Source organism: Sapajus apella, unplaced genomic scaffold (assembly GCF_009761245.1).
Source record: "Sapajus apella isolate SASKATOON/1434 unplaced genomic scaffold, GSC_monkey_1.0 scaffold152, whole genome shotgun sequence".
In the NCBI taxonomy this organism is placed as follows: domain Eukaryota; kingdom Metazoa; phylum Chordata; class Mammalia; order Primates; family Cebidae; genus Sapajus; species Sapajus apella.
This window is the reverse complement of record NW_022437092.1, coordinates 28,481-38,984: the sequence shown is the minus strand read 5'-3', so window position 1 is coordinate 38,984 and position 10,504 is coordinate 28,481. Positions and strand designations below refer to the sequence as shown.

The 10,504-nt window shown below is 41.4% G+C and overlaps 1 pseudogene across 1 annotated transcript; it reads left to right on the top strand.

Moving 5' to 3' along the window:
- Positions 1–3,389: 3,389 nt before the first annotated feature.
- Positions 3,390–4,094, top strand: LOC116541538 (annotated as a pseudogene). Its single transcript, XR_004264851.1, has one exon. The product of XR_004264851.1 is annotated as a 60S ribosomal protein L12 pseudogene (transcript).
- Positions 4,095–10,504: the final 6,410 nt, after the last annotated feature.

Here is a 10,504-nt window from a genome sequence, read left to right as displayed (position 1 = left end):
TTTTGTCCAAGACCATCAAGGCAGTGCCTCTATGCCTGTGCAAGAACCATAGCATTACTGAGTTTGGGGTGCTCCCTAAAGCAGATATAGCTTAGATATCTGGAAAGCCTTCCCTAAGAAGGACAGCTAGAAATAAGCCAGGACAGTGAAGACTACAATAAATACCCAACCCTTCAATGCCCAGGCACCAAAGAACATCTACGAGCATCAACACCATCCAGGAAAACATAACCTCACCAAATGAACTAAATAAGGCACCAAGGACCAATCCTAGAGAAAGAGATATGTGATCTTTGAGACAGAATTCAAAATAGATGTGTTGAGGAAACTCAAAGAAATCCAAGATAACACAGAAAAGGAATTCAGAATTCTATCAGATAAATTTAACATAGATATTGAAATAATTAAAAATCAAGCAGAAATTCTGGAGCTGAAAAATGCCACTGGCTTATTGAAGAATGCACCAGACTCCTTTAATAGCAGAACTGATCAAACAAGAAAGAATTAGTGAGCCTGACGACAGGCTATTTGGAAATAAACAGTCAGAAGACTAAAGAAAAAAGAATAAGAAACGAACACACTTATAGAATCTAGAAGATAGCCTCAAAAGGACAAATCTAAGACTTACTGGCCTTAAAGAGGAGGTAGAAAAAAAAGGTAGTAGAAAATTTATTCAAAGTGATAATAGAGAATTTCCCAAACTAGAGAGATATCTGTATCCAAGTACAAGAAGGTTATAGAACACCAAGCAGATTTAACCCAAAGAAGACTACCACAAGGCATTTAATAATCAAACTCCCAAAGCTCAAGGATAAAGAAAGGATCCTAAAAAGCAGCAAGATAAAAGAAACAAATAACATACAATGGAGCTCCAATACATCTGACTGCAGACTTTTCAGTGGAAATCTCGAGGGCCAGGAGAGATTGGCAATACACATTTAAAGTGCTGAAGGAAAATACTCTTACCCTAGAATAGTATATCCAGTGAAAATGTCCTTCAAACATGAAGGAAAATTAAAGGCTTTCCCAGATAAACAAAAGCTGAGGGATTTCATCAATACCAGACCAGTCCTACAAGAAATGCTAAAGGGAATACTTCAATAAGAAAGAAAAGGACATTAATGAGCAATAAATAACTACCTGAAGGTTCATAATTCACTAGTAACAGTAAAGAGGAAATACAGAATATTATAACATTTGTAACTGTGGTATGTAAACCACTTTTTTTTTTTTTTCTTAGAGTCTTGCTCTGTTGCCAGGCCGGAGTGCAGTGGTGCAATCTCGGCTCACCGCAACCTCTGACTCTCTGGTTCAAGCGATTCTCCTGCCTCAGCCTCCTGAGTAGCTGGGAATACAAGGAGGTGCCACCAGGCCCAGCTAATTTTTGTATTTTTAGTAGAGACAGGTTTTCACCATGTTGGCCAGGATCATCTCAATCTCCTGACCTCGTGATCCACCCTCCTCAGCCTCCTAAAGTTCTGGGATTACAGGCATGAGCCACCGTGCCTGGCCCATAAACTATTCTTATCTTAAGTAGAAAGACTCAACAGTGAACCACTCAAAAATAATAAATGTAATTTTTCAAGACATAGTACAGTAAGATATAAATAGAAACAACTAAAAGTTAAAAGGTGAGTTGTAGCCGGGCGCGGTGGCTCAAGCCTGTAATCCCAGCACTTTGGGAGGCCGAGGCGGGTGGATCACGAGGTCAAGAGATCGAGACCATCCTGGTCAACACGGTGAAACCCCGTCTCTACTAAAAATACAAAAACATTAGCTGGGCATGGTGGCGCGTGCCTGTAATCCCAGCTACTCAGGAGGTTGAGGCAGGAGAATTGCCCGAACCCAGGAGGTGGAGGTTGCGGTGAGCCGAGATTGCGCCATTGCACTCCAGCCTGGGTAACAAGAGTGAAACCCCGTCTCAAAAAAAAAAAAAAAAAAGGTGAGTTGTAGAGTTTCAATTTTCTTTTTGCTTATTTATGCAAATGGAATTATCAGTTCAAAATAATGGGTTATAAGATAGTATTTACAAGCTTCGTGGTAACCTTAAACCAAAAAAAAAAAATGGATACCAAAAAAAATAGACACTAAGTCTTATCACCAGAGAAAATCACCTTCACTAGAGGATGACGGGAAGAAAAGAAAAGAGGAAGAGAAGACCACTAAACAACCAGAAAGCAAATAACAAAATGGCAGGAGTAAGTCCTTATTTATCAATAATAATGATGAATGTAAATGAACTAAACTCTCCAATCAGAAGACACAGACTGGCTGAATGGATGAAAAAACAAAACCCAGCCGGGCATGGTGGCTCACACCTGTAATCTCAGCACTTTGGGAGGCCAAGGTGGGCAGATCACTTGAGGTCAGGAGTTCAAGACCAGCCTGGCCAACATGGTGAAACCCTGTCTTAAAAAAAAAAAAACAAAAAACAAACAAAAAAAAAAACCACTGATCTCTTGCCTACAAGAAATACACTTCCCCTATAAAGACACACATAGACTGAAAATAAAGGGATGGAAAAAGACATTCTATACTAATGGAAACCAAAAAAGAGCAGTATTTGCTGTATCAGACAAAATAGATTTCAAGACAAACTGTAAGAAGAAACAAAGAGGCCGGGCGCGGTGGCTCAAGCCTGTAATCCCAGCACTTTGGGAGGCCGAGGCGGGTGGATCACGAGGTCAAGAGATCGAGACCATCCTGGTCAACATGGTGAAACCCCGTCTCTACTAAAAATACAGAACATTAGCTGGGTATGGTGGCGCGTGCCTGTAATCCCAGCTACTCAGGAGGCTGAGGCAGGAGAATTGCCTGAACCCAGGAGACGGAGGTTGCGGTGAGCCGAGATCGCGCCATTGCACTCCAGCCTGGGTAACAAGAGCGAAACTCCATCTCAAAAAAAAAAAAAAAAAAAAAAAAAGAAGAAACAAAGAAGGTCACTATATAATAATAAAGGGGTCAGTTCAGCAAGAGGATATAACAGCTGTAAATATATATGCACCCAACACTGGAGCACCCAGACATAAAAAGGAAATATTATTAGAGCTAGAGAGACAGGCCCCGATACAAATAAGAGCTGGATACTTCAACACGCTGCTTTCAGATTTAGATTTTCCAGACAGAAAATCAATGAAGAAACATCAGACTTAATCTGCACTATAGATCAAATGGATCTAATAGATATTTACACATTTCATCCCAAAGCTGCAGAATACATATTCTTTTCCTCAGCATGTGGATCATTCTCAAGGATAAGCTATATGTAGGTCACAAAACGAGTCTTAAAACTTTTAAAAACTGAAATAATATCGAGCATCGTCTCTGACCACAATGGAATAAAACCAGAAACAAATAATGAGGAATTTTGGAAACTATACAAATATATAGAAATTAAACAATTTGCTCCTGAATGACCAGTGGGTCAATGAAGAAATTAAGAAAACAGAACAGCTTTCGGCTTTGGGCTCGGAGGAGGCCAAGGTACAATTTTCTTCGGTTGTCCCGAATCTGGTTTCATCCAACACCAGCCGCCTCCACCATGCCGCTGAAGTGGAGATCAAAGTCGTATACCTGAGGTGCACTGGGGGTAAAGTCGGTGCCACTTCTGCACTGGCCCCCAAGATCGGCCCCCTGGGTCTGTCTCCAAACAAGGTTGGTGATGACATTGCCAAGGCAACGGGTGACTGGAAGGGCCTGAGGATTACAGTGAAACTGACCGTTCAGAACAGACAGGCCCAGACTGAGGTGGTGCCTTCTGCCTCTGCCCTGATCATCAAAGCCCTTAAGGAACCACCAAGAGACAGAAAGAAACAGAAAAACATTAAACACAGCGGGAATATCACTTTCAATGAGATTGTTAACATTGCTCGACAGATGTGGCACCAATCTTTACCCAGAGAACTCTCTGGAACCATTAAAGAGATCCTGGGGACTGCCCAGTCTGTGGGCTGTAATGTTGATGGCCACCACCCTCATGACATCATAGATGACATCAACAGTGGTGCTGTGGAATGCCCAGCTAGTTAAGAAGCACAAAGGAAAATATTTCAATAAAGGTCCTTTAACAACTGGTGAAAAAAAAAAAAAAAAAAGAAAACAGAACAATTTCTTGAAACAAATGATATTGGAAACACAACATACCAAACCCTATGGGATACAGCAAAAGTAGTACTCAGAGGGAAGTTTATACTTATTACGTGCCTATATCAAAAAAGAAGAACTTGAAACAATCTAATGATGCATCTTAAAGATCTAGAACACAAAAGCAAACCAAACCCAAAATTGGTACAAGAAAAGAAAGAATAAAGATTAGAGTAGAAATAAATTAAAATACCAAAAGATCAACTTGTTTTTTTTTTGAGATGGAGTCTTGCTGTGTAGCCCAGGCTGGAGTGCAGTGGTACAATCTCCGCTCACTCCAACTTCCACTTCCCAGGTCCCGGTTCAAGCAGTTCTCCTACCTCGGCCTCCAGAGTAGCTGGGACTAAAGGCACGCACCACCATGTCTAGCTAATTTTTGTATTTTTAGTAGAGACAGAGTTTTACCTTGTTGGCCAGGATGGTCTCTATCTCTTGACCTCGTGCTCTGCCTGCCTTGGACTTCCAAAGTGCTGGAATTACAGGCATAATCCACTGCGCCCAGCCCAATTTTTTAAGTTAAACAAAACTGACAAATATTTAGCCAGACTAAAAAAAAGAGAGAGAGAAAGGATCCAGATAAATAAAATCAAATGAAAAAGAAGACAAATGATATTGCAAAAATTCAAAGTGGCTTACTTTGAGTAACTCTATGCCGATAAATTGGAAAATCTAGAAAAAATGTAAAAATTCCTAGATACATACAACCTACCAAGATTGAATCAGGACAAAATCCAAAACCTGAACAGACCAATAACAAGTAACAATATTGAAGCCATGATAAAATGTCTTCCAGTACAGAAAAACTCAGAATCCAACGGCGTCACTGCTGAATTCTACCATTTAAGGAACTAATACAAATCCTACTCAAACTATTCCAAAAAATAGAGAAGTTGGGAATATTCCAAACTCAATCCACAAGGCCACTATTACCTTGATACCAAAACCAAAGACTGAGACTATCCTGGCCAACATAGTGAAACTCTCTCTCTACCAAAAATATAAAAATTGGCTGGGCATGGTGGCATGTGCCTGTAATCCCAGCCACTCGGGAGGCTGAGGCAAGAGAATCACTTGAACCCATGAGGTGGAGATTGCAGTGAGCGGAGATCACACCACTGCACTCCAGACTAGGCAACAGAGCAAGACTCTATCTAAAAAAAAAAAAAAAAAGTCACAAGGTTTTGAGGGGAAAAGTTTAAGAGAAAAAGCCCATGATTTAGACATGATTTGACTGCTGAAGGAATTTTCCTCTCACCTGAAACAAAAGCTATTCCAAGTTTTTTTCAGCCTACAACCAGACAATTGAGATTTTTTTTTTGGATTTACAGGATGCTGCAGATCCTGGATCCCAAATATCTCCTTACTGGCCTCACCACTGAATGAGCTCACCAGGAACTCTGTACTGGAGTCTTTACTGTGGGAAGACAGTCACGAGCAGCCTTTGAACAAAATGAAATTGGCCCTACAACAGCCCCAACTTTAGGACATCCAAGTTATACTAAACCTTTTATCTTGTTTGTTCATGAATGTAACAATCAGGCATTAAGAGTTCTTACCCAGAACATGGAGGAAAACGTAAACCCATCACTTATTATATAGCCTGCAATTAGAGCCAGTAGCTATCCTAATTCTTTCCCTTTCCTTACAGAAAAATCCTCGGGACCATAATCTGTGGATGGCTTTAGCTAAGGCTTATACTCTAGCCAAAAAAAAAAAGCAATTCTTGGATTTGTGGGCCGATGACTAACAGTCAGAAAACAATTCCACTAATGTCGTATTTCCAGTGAGAGTTATCCTAAAACCCCATAGAGTGGAAAGTTACCCTTGATGTCATTGCCACTTACTTTCCTACACTTGCTGAAAAACTCTTGTTTCCTACTGGACCTTTTCAGGAGCTATGTGAAGTGATTATAGCAACATAAGGGGCTGCAGCGTAACTCTGGCCACTTCAGACCCTGACTCTCAAATCAGGATCAGGGTCTGAAGTGGCTGGAGTTATATTCAGTTATGGGTAGACAAATTTAACTGACTGGTCTGTGACAAAATGGCCAACAACTGGAAATTAGCACCAACCTTGAAATAGATAAAGCTGAACTATGTTTCACTGAGGTGAGATGGGGTTCCTGAGGGTTCATGCTTAGTGGGGTGCCACTTGTATGGAATTTCAAACTAAATCAGGCTGGGCACAGTGGCTCATGCCTGTAATCCCAGCACTTTGAGAGGCTGAGGCAGGGTTGAGACCAGCCTGGCCAACATGGTGAAACCTTGACTCTACTAAAAATACAAAAAATAACCGGGCAAAGTGGCACGCGCCTATAATCCCAGCAACTTGGGAGGCTAAGACAGGAGAATGGCTTGAACCTGGGAGACAGAGGTTGCAGTGAGCAGAGATCATACCACTGCATTCCAGCTTGGGTGACAGAGAGAGACTCTGTCTCCAAAAATGAAAAATAAACTATATCAGTAATTTGGGGAAAATCCTAGATTTTCTGGTCAACCAGACCTCCAAGTTTTCAGACAGGTAGAAGCCACCCTCCAAAAGGTGGATGATAACTGACGTATTCAACAAAAGCACTTAACAGACCATTATGCAGCTTTGGATCTCCTTCTTGCCCATGTCGGGGGCTTATGCATGGTGCTAAACAAACGTAATGGTGTACTTATCTTTCCCCTGATTTTTGCTACTACAAAAAAAGCTTAATTAAAAGGGTGACTGATAGCACTATTTCTTTAGACACTAAAGAAACAAATACACTAAATATTTTATTTATTTATTTATTTATTGTGACAGAGTCTCACTGTTGCCCAGGCTGGAGTTCAGTGGCACGACTTCAGCTCACTGCAGCCTCTACCTCCTGGGTTCAAGTGATTCTCCTGCCTCAGCCTCCTGAGTAGCTGGGACTACAGGCACATGCCACCATGCCTGGCCAGTTTTTTTTTTTCTTTTAGTAGAGACGGGGTTTTACCATGTTGGCCAGGCTGATCTTGAACTCTTGACCTCAAGTGATTTGCTCGCCTCAGCCTCCCAAAGTGTTGCAATTATAGGCTTGAGCCAACACGCCCGGCCAAGAATATTATAACAGAAAAGGAATATATGACTGGCCTAACATTGTGACTTGTGAATTCCATACCAAGGCCAAACAAGTCCCACTATGATGGTGACAAAGAGGGACATCAATGACCAAGATTTTGGTCAATCCCTCAAAATTTAGAAGATGAAGAAATAAAATTATGTTTGCAGATGACATAATCCTATGTGTAGAAAATCCTAAAGATTACACACACATTTATGTACACAAAAACTGAACTCATAAATGAATGCGGCAAAGCTGCAGGATACAAAATTAACATTTAAAATTACATTTCAATACACTAACAATGAATCATCTGAAAAGGAAATTAAGAAGACAATTGCATTAGTAATAACATCAAAATGAATAAAACAGGCCAAGCACAGTGGCTCACACCTGTAATCTTAGCAGTCTGGAAGGCCAAGGTGGGAGGATCACTTGAGCCCAGAAGTTCGAGACAAGCCTGAACAACAAAGTCAGACCTCATACAACTACAGGTACATAAACACCATGGAATACATGCAGCTATATAAAAGAATGAGATCATGTCTTTTGCAGGAACATAAATGGAGCTGGAGGCTATGTCCTTAGCAAACTAATGCAGGAACAGAAAACCAAATACTGCATGTTCTTACAAGTGGGAGCTAAATGATGAGAACTCACAAGGAAGGAAACAACACACACTGGAGTCTACTTGAGGGTGGAGGGTGGGAGGAGGGAGAGGAGCAGAAAACGTAACTATTGGATCTTGGGCTTAATACCTGTGTGATGAAATAATCTGTACAACAAGCCCTCATGATGCAAGTTCACCAGCGTAACAAACCTTCACATGTACCCTCAAACCTAAATTAAAAATAATTAAAAAAAAAAAACAAAAAAAAAACAAATGCCTGCTTGTCAGCCCGGGCAACATGGCAAAACCCTGTCTCTACAAAAAATATAAAATTAGTTGGGCATGGCGGTGCATTCTTGTAGTCCCAGCTACTCAGGAGGAACACTTGAGCCCAGGAGGTCAAGGAGTGAGCCATGCAGTGAGCCATGATCGCTCCACTGCGCTCCAGCCTGGGTCACAGAACAAGACACTGTCTCAAAAAAAAAAAAAAAAAAAAAAAAAAATGACGACGACTAGTAGCCTGGGCAACATAGTGAGATTCTGGCTCTACAAAATATAAAAACCAATAAATAAGTTTAATTTAAAAGATCATTTAAGACCGGGCATGGTAGCTCACGGCTCACGCCTGTAATCCCAGCACTTTGAGAGGCCAAGGCGGGTGAATCGCCTGAGGTCAGGAGTTTGACACCTGCCTGGCTGACATAGTGAAACCCCATCTCTACTAAAAATACAAAAATTAGCTGGGCATGGTGGCACATGCCTGTAATCCCAGCTACTCAGGAAGCTGAGGCCGGAAAATCACTTGAACCCGGGAGGCAGAGGTTACAGTGACCCGAGATCGTGCCATTGCACTCCAGCCTGGGTGACAAGAGTGAAATTCCGTCTCAAAAAAAGAAAAAGACCATTTCAATTCATGCTTCATTGGTTTAGACCTCTGTTCACCGTGGAATATTTTAGGACAATAGGTGCAATGGCAATGAGGAGCTGAGAATTTACGCATGAAAAAAACTATTCTGTTGGTTAAAGTGAGGAATATTTAATTTGTGCTCCATTTAATATTCAGTAACTTACTAAGATTATCAGGGGTATCTTGCTTAAATTTAGTGGGATGCCCAGTATGACTATAATTTGAGTCCTAGTGTTGATTAATCCCATAAAGGGTTGTCAACTGATGCATTACAGCAGATGTCAAATTTAATTCAGAATCTATCTTGTACACGCTCCAAGGCCAAGAAGACCATACATTTTTGTTTTGTAAATTCTTTTAATGTATGTTAGATTTCCAACTGGGTTAAGTTGTGGACTTATTTCAGCATTTATTTTTTTTTTTAACAGATGGGGTGTTGGCTGGGCAGTGTCTCATGCCTGTAATCCCAGCACTTTGGGAGGCCGAGGCAGGCAGATGGCTTGGGCCCAATACTTCAAGACCAGTCTGGGAACATGGCAAAACCCTACCTCTATAAAACATAAAAAAATAGCTGAGTGTGGTGGTGGGTGCCAGTGGTCCCAACTACTCAGGAGGCTGAGGTGGGAGTATCACATGAAACCAAGAGGTCAAGCCTGCAGTGAGCTGTGATCATGCCACCACATTCCAGCCTGGTTGACAGACCAAGACTCCATGTCAAAATGAAAGAAAAAGAGAGAAAGAAAGGGAAGGAAGGGAAGGAGGGAGGAAAAAAGAACCACTACAACCACTAATGCCATCCATCCTCCTTTATACCATCACATCTTCCTTGCCCTAACCCTTGCATATGAATCCCTGTCCCTAAACCTCATTCCTTAATATAAATATGAGTGTTATTTATTCTAGCCACATCAAGTTTAGCCATCTACCCTTTTTTTTTTTTTTTTTTTTTTTTTTGAGATGGAGTCTTGCTGTGTTGCTCAGGCTGCAGTGCAGTGGCACGACCTCAGCTTGCTGCAACCTCCACCTCCTGAATCTACCCCATTTTAAGATCAGGATGAGCATCCAATTCAAAATACACACTAATTGGCACACTCCCAGCAGTAGCCCAGACAATCCTATATGAAGGGGCCTTAGCCATTAGTCTCCTATCAGTTTCCTTGATAAGTGGATCATTGGCTTTATCAACTCTTATCACACAAGAATTTGGACAATTAATTTTACCATTATGACCCCTGGCCATAGCAGGATTCATTTCAATGCTAGTGGAAACTAACAGAGCCCCATTTGACTTAACAGAAGGCAAATCAGAACTAGTTTTGGTCTTCAACATCTACTATCCCTATTTTTCATAGCAGAATACACTAATATTATTATAATAAATGCCCTAACTACTACTATTGCCCTAGGAGCATTACACTAGAACTATATACAATTTTGGCCAGGCACAGTGGCTCATGCCTAAAATCCCAGCACTTTGGGAGGCCAAGGTAAGCAGATCACCGGAGGCCAGGAGTTCGAGACCAGCCTGACCAAAATGGAGAAACCCCATTGCTACTAAAACTACAAAAATTAGCTGTGCTTGGTGGCGTGTGCCTGTAATCCTAGCTACCCAAAAGGCTGAGGCAAGAGAATCGCTTGAACCCAGGAGGCTCAGAGGTTACAGTGAGGTAAGATTACACCACTGCACTCCAGCCTGGGCAACAGGGCAAGACTCCATCTCAAAACACACACACACACACACACACACACACACACACACACACACACACA